This window comes from Notothenia coriiceps, unplaced genomic scaffold, assembly GCF_000735185.1.
Source record: "Notothenia coriiceps isolate Sejong01 unplaced genomic scaffold, NC01 NC01_scaffold00021557, whole genome shotgun sequence".
NCBI classification, from domain to species: Eukaryota; Metazoa; Chordata; class Actinopteri; order Perciformes; family Nototheniidae; genus Notothenia; species Notothenia coriiceps.
The window spans coordinates 188,263-200,405 of NW_011354258.1; the positions used below are offsets into that span (position 1 = coordinate 188,263).

The 12,143-nt window shown below is 36.4% G+C and overlaps 1 long non-coding RNA gene across 1 annotated transcript; it reads right to left on the bottom strand.

Annotated features, from left to right (window-relative positions):
- Positions 1-1,644: 1,644 nt before the first annotated feature.
- LOC104953356 (uncharacterized) lies at positions 1,645-8,283 on the bottom strand. The gene is made up of 3 exons (XR_799214.1): positions 8,168-8,283; positions 7,470-7,554; positions 1,645-1,722 (listed from the first exon to the last, which is right to left on the bottom strand). It is a non-coding gene; the product is annotated as an uncharacterized lncRNA (long non-coding RNA).
- Positions 8,284-12,143: the final 3,860 nt, after the last annotated feature.

The window sequence follows — 12,143 nt, forward strand, 5'->3', positions numbered from 1 at the left end:
GAACTACAAAAAAACTTTACATAAAAGTTAAAAAACCTTTCCATTGTGTTGAAAACTCTTTTAAAAAGCCAATGCTTAACATGTATTTCTATACAGTGTCATTGCTTATAAAGTGTCATCTAATAATTAATGGGACCGGACAGAACAGATGTTTTAGTAAACAACAAACATTGTCATTCAGAGGGAATTCAACTTTTTGTACTCATTTTGTCCTGGGTTTTATCCTTGCCAAAAAAGACAAACAGTATTGAGATGGTGTGTAACCATTGACTACTTCAGTCAAAAAACAAAACAAGCCATGAAGTTCTTTGGTGGTAAAACTGACACTATGCCAGGCCCTTTAACCTGCTGGACGATTACCCAAAAAAAAAAATCCTCCCCATGTAAACCTAGCCCTGCTCCTAAGTAACAAGAAGCATAATGAGGGAGAGGGGACTTTGAGGGCTACTGCAATTGTAATGAGCTGAGTTTTGGGCATAACAAATAAATACAATTGGAAGAAAAGCTGTCACTCCAAAACACTGCCATAAAACATTTTTGAAGTAATAAAGTTACTACAATAAATTACAAATGTATTTAAGGATAGGGCAATATATCGATATAATATCAATATCATGATATGAGATGTTTTTTCTTAAATGTTGGATATGGTAAGTGCTTCCTTTGGTGGTTTTAAAGGCTGCATGTCTCAGTAAAGCAATGTTCTTTCATGAACTCACCAGACTGTTCTAGCATTTCTATTATTGGCCTTTGCCTGCTTAGTCATCAAATCCACATTACTGGGGATTATTTAACACGATTCTCATTGTGTAAATACTTTGTGTAAGCATAAATGGTCAACCCTACAATATCGACACAATACTGATATCAAAGTATTTGGTCAAAAATATTGTGAAATTAGATTGTCTTGATATCATGCACCACAGATATATATGCCTTATCTGGTTGTGTCATTTATAAAAAAGGGAGAAACATATCATTGTCTCATCACTCATTTGTCGAATAGAGATCTATACTTTACTTAATAATGCTACTGTCCATCTTCTGGTGGCATTAATCAATTTATAAAGATGCCAATAGAATACAATTGTCATTTTATCAGGAGGCAATCTTTGAAGACATTTGAGCATACCGGCATTTGTTTTCTCTTTGTTGTCCTGAGGGTATTTACGGGGATTAGTGAGGTAAACAGAGGGTGTCATGCTCCGTGTTCTACATCTCTCTCATGCCAGCTCGTTAACAGGTGAGCGTCACGGTGTACGTGCAGGAAGGGCCAGAAATGTGGCACTCTTAAAAAACGCTAGATAAGGTCCTTCCTGTTTATGTCAATGAATGCTTCTAAAATCAATTCAGACGAGGTGAGTTGTTTAAAATAAAAGTCAGAAATGTAAATAATTGCTTAGCTTAAGGTCGACAAAGGTCTTTTGTTAAGCAGACTCAGTTATGTCTGAGGAACTTCTTCAAGGTACTAAACAAATATTTCAGTAGGAGGCTAAACCTTGGTCAAGTTTTTATAATGCACCACCTTTGTTGTTTTTTGCGAGTTGAGTTACTATTGTTTTGTGGTTTACATTATTTGGTAGGTCAAATAAAACCTCTTCTAATCACATTTAGAGACATTTGAATGCGCAGGAACAGGATAACTTACCCTCTACCTCCTCCTCATCACAGATGTGCTTGAGTAAGGACGCCCCCCGGTCCAGCACCGCCTCATCCTCCATCCTGTAGTAGTAAAAGAGGAAGAAAGACTGTTCACACTTCTCCTCCTGAGACAACGTGGCGCCATAGTTCCTCGGCTCGTTCGGATACAGTAAGTTTGGATTTGGGTTCAGTCTGGTGCTGCTGGTGGCGCTCATCTCCACCTGTTACAGACTCATTGACAGACACGCTATGGGACTGCCTGGCAGCTCTGAGATAGCACCTTGAGATCTGCTCCCCTGTGACTAAACTACCCTCAAGTGTGAGAATGTGGGTCGTCCTTGAGGAGGGCAAAGTGCGCAGTCGATAGGTAGGATGTAATTGATTTAATCTGGAGGTGGGGGGGTTAGGGAGAGGACAGGAAGTCTCTAATAGAGCGTATTGACCAAAGGGACTGGCGCTGGCCATGCGCAAAAAAAAGAAAAGTTGACAAATTAAAACTTTGAGATATATCCACACCGTACAACTCTGAATCAAGGTGTTTTAATTGAAGTGGAAGTAGGAATCTGAAAAGGTATCTGTTAGTGTTGTGTCTAATCAGCCACACGCCCACACACTACAAAGCCTCTCCATCTGGCTGGTAATGCCTGCCAGCCCCCTCTCCACCACCCTCCATCTAAGGAACAAGTGGGGCATCACATGTCTGTCTACTCATCCGCCCTTACAAGATTACGCCGGCTTTACTTAAGTGACAACACACAGAAGCCTGTAGCACGACGGCGTGTGGGAGCCCCCCCCCCTCCTGCTTTCCGAGATGACTCCACACAGGTTCGTCCTCACCTTAAACTCTAGTTGCCTGCTCATAGAGTCCGGAAATGTCGAGTTCACCAAAGTGTTATGATACACATAGAAACGGCTAGATGCTAACCTTCATATGTTGGGCAGAAATCAGAAATCCTTTATTTGTCTAGCTACAGGGACATTTACATCAGAATCAGAATCAGAAACGAGTTTATTACCAGGTAGGTTGACACCTATGAGGAATTTGACTTGGTGTCGTGGTGCACACATAAAAGTATAACAAAAGTTTAAAACACAGATAGTGAACTATTTTAAGAAAACTATAATAACATTAAAGATAATACAAAATATAGTAAAATAAAATATAGCAGTATTTACATTGAAATAGAATGGAATAAAATATGTGTAGTAAAAAAAACAGATATTGTCAACATTGTGTGCATTAATGTAATGCATAGAGTCTGATTACAACTGCAGATAAAGTGAGGAAAAAACATTGGGTTAGTTACGATGATTTACCAATATAGCGTTTAGGAACAATAGTTTAAAAATGGCTTTGCCGATTTTTACAATTTTTAAGTGGTTGTGGGCTTTATTGAGGATGCTGAGTCAATTTCTAACATTTCAGGATAAAAAATTGCAGTTTAAACCAGGAAATGTCCATATTTGTTCTTGATAGACTTTGGGTCAATTTTGGAGATTTAAATCTCTTGATGATTTGGATTGGACAGATTGCATAAATCTTTGTTTTCTTTAGTGTCATTTCTTGATAACAATAGACATTCGACTTGAATATTTTTGAACATACATTAAACGTTGTTATACTGTTAGTATGTGTGTTTTCTGTGTTGGTTTAAGCACATCTTCAGTGTGTCTGCAGTGCATTTATTTCACATTTAGATATGAACTTATTGAATGGCCCCAGGCAATCCAAAGAAAATTATTGTAAAAAAACAACTAATTATTGTTTGTGTAATTAACAGTAGATAGCAGAATATACTTGTTTGTGAGAGAAAACTAAAATGTGTAAACTTACATAATAAAAGAAAAGTGTAGTAGCCTTTTCTGGTGTTGGCTCAGAAAAATATTTAATATCTGAAATCGGCATTAACTAGAGTTCAACACTTGTTTTCTTGAGTTGATTAGAGAAGTGTTTGTCCACTTGCATGTAAAGAATTACTTTCTGTTTTATTAGATGCAAGTTGTATTATCATAACATATACACAACTACATTGTAGTTAGTATGAAAACTTAGATCGCAGGTTCCTCTACAGTGCAATTACAAGACATAAAATAAATATATATAAAAAACAACAATAAAAAAAGAATGTGCAAGCTATTCATTAATTAGTTATTAATTAATTAGCTAGTAATTAAATGTTGTATCTGTGTCCAATAATCCCCTAAATTTGAGTGATAAATGCATTTGATGTGATTATGTCATTAATACCTTCAGTAATGTTTTCTAACCCAACTTAGTCCATTCTAGGTCAAAGTTGACTGGGCTAAGCAGAGTGGCAGGGGGACACCCAGTATTCCTCCAGCTGGTGGGGATTGAGTGTCCCGTCCACGAGTAGACATTCTCTGCATAATGCCACGCTAATCTTCATGTTGTACATATTATTACATTTAGTTTATAAGTGTCTTGTTTTGAAATTTAACAAAGAAAAATCAGGAGACAAAATCTGTTAGCAACAATCCGAAAAGTGCCTATCAGAGTTTCTGATTAACATGTGCAGATTATGTGAGAACAAACAACTCCCTGATCAATACTTTTTGAAGAAAGAAAAAAACAATGCAACACCTGCTGTCTTTAGTTGTACGATTTTTAAACCATACAAACTACAATTATTCTAGAAATAAAGTTAAAGCTCAAGTTTTATATGTTAATTTCAGAACATACTGACGCTATCTGGTTTATTTACTCCAAAACTGAACTTGTTAACTTCTTTAAAGTCCAAAATGTTATTCAAAATGCCATCAGATGTTTTTTCTGTCACTACGGAAATTGTATTTTTAATAAATCTGGGTCAATGCAATCTGATTGATTACTCAAAGTTTAACTTTGATGTGTCACTCTTCCCGCTCTGGGTGGTCTGGTAAAGTGTTTTAAAACAACACCATGATCCCACAGCAGTTCAACTCTGGACTTCAGCAGCTCCCCTGCTAATACTGCCCTTCCTACTTCCTCCATTGCCACCTATGGAACAATCATGGACATAACAGGCCAAACTCCACTCTGCCTGACCGCCCACACATGTCTGCTCCAGAGTTGTATTTCTACACTGAACTTAACACAGTAAAAGAAGGAAATGACAGGGGCAACAATTGTTGCAAAAAAGAGTGTATTAAAACAAACTCTTCACTGAGTATGATATTCCTTAATGAATATAGGATACCATAGGTAAAGGATTATTCCATCACATATTTTAATAATGTGTGCATGAAATGGCTTTAACAGGAAACCAGCAAATAATCAATATGACTGCAAACTCACTGATGAGGCTAAATCTGTACATGTGTGTTTACTCTGCAGGCTGCTGATCTTGTTGTGTACTTTGCAACACAAAGCATCAATTAAGGAATTTAATTGCACAAAATGCAAAAGAAAACGCAGGTGTTAGCGTTAAGGTCAAATATTTGATGCTTCTCTGACAATTAAACGGCGTAAATCAGAGTAACTTTTCTTTATTTTTTGTATTATTATAAGTCTATAATCAGGCAAAAGGGCATTTTGTTTTCTATGACATTGACAACAATATCAACTATACAGTATTCTACTTATGATTTGATTCATTCAGGACTGGTTACTGATCTTGACTTGTTCCAAGTTTGGATGTTAAATTCTGACTCTGCCTGTTCTGTTTTAAATCACTGAATTAATTTTAATGATCAAAATCCCTTAAAGATGCACATTAAATATCTCAATCTAACATTTATGTATCTCCTATGGATAAGAGCAACATAAGAAAATAAGTAAAAAGGTAAAAAAAAAAAAAAGCATGCAAATAACACAACCAACCCAATGCGCTGTTAAGAATCTAAAGTATTTTAGGGTGGATTTTCCCTTCGGTCAATAATTTAAGGTATGTCTGTATTGATTATCAATATCTAATCAATCAAACAACCTTCTAACAAGCAATCAAAACTTGACAAGCTGTTACTTTGCACTCTTGATTGTTTATTAGCTGCTATATTTCACTCCACAGATACGTTATCAGTCTCCCTGTCCTTGTAGGGCGTACAGTAATCTGCCTGTAGCCTACATTTACTATCTGTGTGAGGAGGTGAGTGTGTTCTCTGTACTCGAGCTAAACTGTCGGCTGTGCGTCCAAACCGTGGAAACATCAAACAGCCTGCAGGCCTCCCGACTGTGTTATTATGGTATATAATATCAACTGTAGTCATAGCATGAGATACGAACGTGAATGTGTCTGGGTCATGTATCTAGTAGCTGTACTCCAATCAAGTTTAGAAAATCCCTCATGCAACATAGGCAGAATGTCATCGGATATCTCATTGACCTGAACCCCTCCAAGGGTTTCTGCACACAATAAACAATTACAGTTTTTGTTTAATGATAGCCACGCCAGGCTTTAGTCGGACAGAAGTTACTATGCATGAGGTAGAAATTCAAAGCTTTGTGACATGGTAATTGTCACACAATTCCCGCTGCTCTCTCTAAATAAATGTGGATCACATGGGAAGCAGGTTTGAACTGGGATTTAACATCCTGGAATCATGGTTTCTAAATCATGATGACAAACATCAAATAGCTCTTTTGAAATCACTTAATTAATGTCATATTGCTGGTTTTAGTCACTTTCATGAATTCCTGCTTTTTTCTGTTTTTGTCTTTACTAGATAAAACAGCATAATTAGGGTAACAACATAATACATATTATCCAACAACAGCCTGTTTACTATCCTGAAATCAGAAATAAAACAATTATTCAGCAGGGGCAACATTTTGGTGATAGTTTTCTAAAAGCAATCACAAAAACACAAAGTCACATTGATGCCGTGTAACTGGAACACTGACAGCACTTAAGTGAAAAAAATCCTTAAGTCATTTTGATAGTAGTCCTCTTTAAAAGAGGTAATACCACCTTTTTAACTCTATAATACAATATACACTCACCAGGGTATCTGCACATGTTTTAAGTATAAATTGAATTACAGACATTAAAGACATTTTACCACTATAAGTACAAAATAATACAATTACTGAAACTAAATACAATCAAGTATACACCGTTAATAAGTTTTATTGAATTTGAACAACTGATATATTCAGTAAACATTAACCAACATAACTGCCTTCTCATCGGGGAAGACACTTGCATTTGTTTAAAAAATACATCACCTATAAAATGTGGATTTAGAGTTGAATTTGGCATGAAAACTTGAGAAAACATGTGCCCCGGAGAAACTAAATGCATTGGGGACATCAGTTCAGAGCACGTTCACAAAATGAAATAACACAAATAATAACCAGAAATTGTAGGGCCTATAATATCAAAATCTCACTTTGATACTTGTTAAGGATCACAGGGATGCTGACTGATTCATCACAGTTGTGATTGTGCAGCATGAAACGAACAGAGCACGGTATGTTTACCTCCAGGGCTTGGATCGTTTAAAGCCATTACATATCTGTTCATGTCTTCACGTTTAAACTTTAACAAACTTGTAATGATCTTTCCTGGAGTTTGTTAATAAACTACCTTTCAGGATTTGTTAATACCCAGCCCTGTTTAGTTAGTTAAAAGTGGTTTCTCAGCTACATGCAAGTCAGATTTAAAATACAGCAGTTTCAGCATATCCTGTCATAGAAGCAATATTTGAAACGTCTTCTTCAACGCAGCCAGAGCACATTACTGAACCACTTTCGATCTAATCATGTATTTCCTTAAATTAAGTACCAGAGGATGTGTGTTCTTTTACATCCAAGTGTGCATTATTCAATGTATTAAATGTCAAGCAGCTCCGTGTACACCACTCCTGCAAAGCTTGTTGAAGTCACTTACTTCTTTGTGCTGCTCATCTCGTCAGGTTGCGTGTGATAAATCTCCCGAACAGAGCGGCTCACCGGAGCGGCTGCTGATGCTTGACCTGACGAAGAAACACATGTCAGTCGTATCTCTGCTTTCTGTGGAATCAATGCACACTCAGAGCCTCGACACAACCAAATAGTTTGACTCAAAGGAAAGTTTCTTAAGCCACAATATAACCATCAGAAAGCAACATTCTGAAGGATATTCAGCACAGGTGTGACAGATTGACCAAATATGGGTCTGCCAAAAATCTTATTTCTAATTTTAAAAGGGCAAAATACAGACACAACAAATACATTGCAAATACTCTTTGTGGACCATTGCAAGTCCTGTGAGCTCTGTTTATTTCAGGATACTTTACTGAAAAATATCAGACAATTTGCAGATGTTTAGGCTCTTAATAGTATACACATGAGTTTGAAGCAGCGTCATAAATCACGCAACAACTGAGCCAAAACGCGCTCCCGGTGTGCATTCACGCACACGCCACCCTTTAATAGTGTGATAAATTGCTTCAAGAAAACTGAAGGCCACGCAGGAAGCATGATATGAAACCTATTCAAAAGTGACATAAAGTCGCTCAAGGCACGCTGTAGGATTTCATATTATGGTGATTTATGTTCGAGACGCCTGTTGGCACATGCAGGAAATCTCAAGGTGGAGCAACTTACCGCTGTAGGTCTGATCTGGTGCTCTGTGTGTGGCTCTGTTGTCACCCCTGCGGTGGAATGAAGGTAAAGAAGTCTACTTCCACAGCTCGGGGAATTTGGCATTGTGCGGGGACTGGGCTCAGCATGCTGCCGGACCGTCCTCCTCAGCCACTCCTCCGGGGGGAGGTCAACTGCTCCACGCTGCACCATCATCACTGTTTCAGCACGCGCGCATACCCACACACACATAAAAACACACACGCCAAGGCATTGAACAGCTATAACAGCTGCAGGGTCAATGCTCAACACACACACAGTTCAGTTCAACATGTAAAGTCATCTGTTAATAGTAACAATAATAACTGTTGTAGTTTTGTAAAGTAAATATGGATAGTAAAGACTGATACAAATTAAACATGTATCAATAATTCAACAAGGAGTCTTACGTTATTAATGAAAAAAACTGATAGTTGGGAAAGGTTTCTTAAATAGAATTGTGTTTATTAATGTGTGTATGTGTATACTGATTTATTTAATATTTTTGTTATCCTGAAACTCGATGACTAATGGGAGGGCTATTGTGTGTGATTGTCGGTTTCATTCATTGTCTGTATCAATATTGAATTATTAGAATTTAAAAAAGTATCCCTGATCTGAAAAAAATAAACAATATTCCTGTGTCCTTACACAAGAAAAAAGAGTTTACATTTTGGTCAAAGCTATCTGTGGCACATTTAATGTTTATTCAAATGTTGTTAGTATTAAGTATTTGAATACAAAATGATTAGGTATTGCAGGATAACTTCAGTGTCTATATGATACACTTGGATTGTCTGTTTCAATTTCAACTGTATTTTGAATATACAGCGCCATCTGTTGGAAGCACGAGGGTAGGATTACATGTCAAGACCTCCACATCATGAGTTATACACCAAAGAGTCACATTTTAGATCATTTTATATTCAGGCACCACAAAACAACCATCATCTGAAAATAAGTTAATGAATTTGTATTCGTAGAAAGGTTGAACCATGAATAAAAACACACTGACAAATTAGTATGTCATCATCTTTCTTTCACAATTAAGGCCACCATCAGATCATACACATTTATATCAAGGATTATCAACATTCAAAAGATTCAATTTAAAGATCTAATGACATCGTTTTGGGATTCAAACGCTTTAGTGGCTCTAGTCATAGCAAACTATTCAAGAAATACAAAAAATAAAGAACGATTTTGTCCTTTTTGGTTTGGATTCGACTTGGGATTTACTCATTTCTTTTTCAAATTTTATTAATTAAATGCCCAGTTGGACCTGGAACAAAAAACTTCATTTAAGGTCTTTCAGGAACGGAAAAAAAGATCCCTGTTTTAGCTTCACTATGATTTCCTTTGATATTACCCATCCATGTCAGGCTCAACATATGTGGTAAGTAACTAAGTACATTTACTCTAGTACATACTTGTACTTTACTTGAGTATTTCCTTTTTATGCTACTTTGTACTTCTACTTCACTGCAATTCAGAGGTAAATCATGTATTTTTACTCCACTACATTTCTTGTGTAATATGTAGCTTAAAGTGGACCTATCATGCTACATTTGAATAATATAATGTAGGGCCATACCTATATAAAACATGTCTGTGAAGTTTTTTTTTCAAAATACCAAACCGATCATGCATTTTAGCCATGCCTCATTTCACTCTATTTGCTCTTTTCCAGCCCTGTTTCTGCAAAGGAGGGGGGCGAGGCACGAGCGTCATGTTACCATGCTGTTACCATGCCATGGCAACCTCTCATTCCCCTGATAGAATGCCAGCATTCGGCGCCACTCGATGACGTTGTATACTTGAAATAGTGAGTGGAATCTGGATCAGTCTGTATCTGCTCGTTATCAGATCCGTGTTTAGAGATTTGGGTATGGAGGAAAAGAGAGAGGGTTGTGTTTTCTGACACTTGGTGAGTTCCCTGACACACCAGGGACACATATTCATTTATAAAAGACGTACAAAAGTGCATTTTGCATGATAGGTCCCCTTTAAGTTACTTTACAGATTTAGATTAATGATGTGAAATATTGTCCTTGTTTGTCTACCCTCCCTCGTAATGTAAAGCGTCTTTGGGTTCAAGAAAAGCGCTATACAAATATAATTTATTATTATTATATTCAACACTTAAAAAAGACTTTAGTTACACCTGGAGTAAATTCATAAGCTACCTTGCATTAGCCTATACAAAGTCATTCAAACTAGCTACACCTTTCCCAGCTTTGATAAACACATTAATGCATCAATAATCATAACTAAACCATATTATTCTGAAATGGACCAATTTGCATTAAGTGGTTTTACTTTTGGTACTTTTAAGTATATTTTAATTCTCATACTTTTACTTTTAATTGACAAACATTTCAAATGCAGGTATTTTACTTGTAACAGAGTATTCCTACACTTACTTGTACTTTTACTCAGGTATTTGATCTGAGGACTTCTCCCACCTCTGCTCAACAAAAAGACCACTCATTAACTTGTGTTAACCCTAATGTAAAACATTAACAAGTAACTGTCAGGGCTACGCCAGCCAAACGTTAAAGGTCGTAAAGGTTTACCTGTATGACCAACCATAGGGTTACCTGTGTTATTATTTTGTCCACAAGGAGAAAAGTGACATGTTTGCGAAACTGTCTTGGATAGCGAAACATCTCATGAAGCTGATAACCGCTCACATCTGTCAGTGTCAGCATGACGGGTAAATGTTTTGCTTCAGAAAAATATTTGAATAGCTAAACATAAAACATAGGCCTACCTGTTATATTCCACACGATTTGTAAGCCTGTTCTTTATAGCTCGTTTGTTTTAATTCAGAAAATTACGACATTAGTCCTGTTTACATATTTTTGTGCATGCTTCTGCTTGTTAAACTTTGCTGACGCAGTTATGTTAACATAACTTAAGCTAGCTGCAGTAAAGTAAAGGTGAACGTGACGCCAGTCAATGTTTATGCCAGGATACCTTTTTCGTTCGCTAGATAAACAAATAATTTAAGCGCATTTACCAACATTATTGATTTACTGTGGTGAGATAAAACAGCGGGGGCAAGTACTGACAGTTTTTACAATCAGTTAGTATTATATGTAGGCTATCTTGTTGCGTAGTACAATATTGAGTGTCAGTCTTTCTTTGTCAATGAGCTAGGCTTTAATAGGCCTTTTAATAATTTGTTGTTCAAATTAAGTCTTTTTATAAATGTCTTGATATATTTATTTGTAATGCAATCCAGATTGAACACAGTGAACAACACGCATGTGGTTTTGACTTTTGTTGGGATTTTACAACACATGAACACAATATTAAAAATGTAAAAAGCAAGATCTTTGTCTGTTGTGTTTTGTGTTAAACGTTTGAATGCACCGCACACTTTGGTTGCATGTGTAACATTTTAACACTGTTCTGAACTCCCCTTTCTTAAACTTCAACTTGATTACGTCACTGGAGAGTAACATTTAACTTTATTAACTTAATGAGTAACATTTATCTAGTTTGACAATCAAGTTTACAAATGACTTGCTTAGGATGTTTCAGGTGCCATAAAGAAAGACATGACACAGATACCTGAGACTTTTTGGAAAGTTATGGGCTATTGCCAAAACAGAAGGATTGTTGCTGTCGTGTGAATTTCATCCGACACATGGTCTGTCTGCACCCTCTACCCTGAGACTGACTTCATACCTGCTTTATTATTGTAAATACGTTTCAAAAGTCCACTATATCAAACATATTTATGCATATGTCAGGTAGGAGATTCACCGAAAATGTATTATTTCACACCTATGCTAATGAGATGCGGCAATTATTTTCTACTAAAATGTTATTGTGTTTTAAAATCATCAGAAGTACATTTGGATTATTGGGACATTTTGATAATGTGTTCCTTATTATAAAGATGATATTATAACATGTTTAAATATATTAAAAGGCAACCTTTTCTAAATCA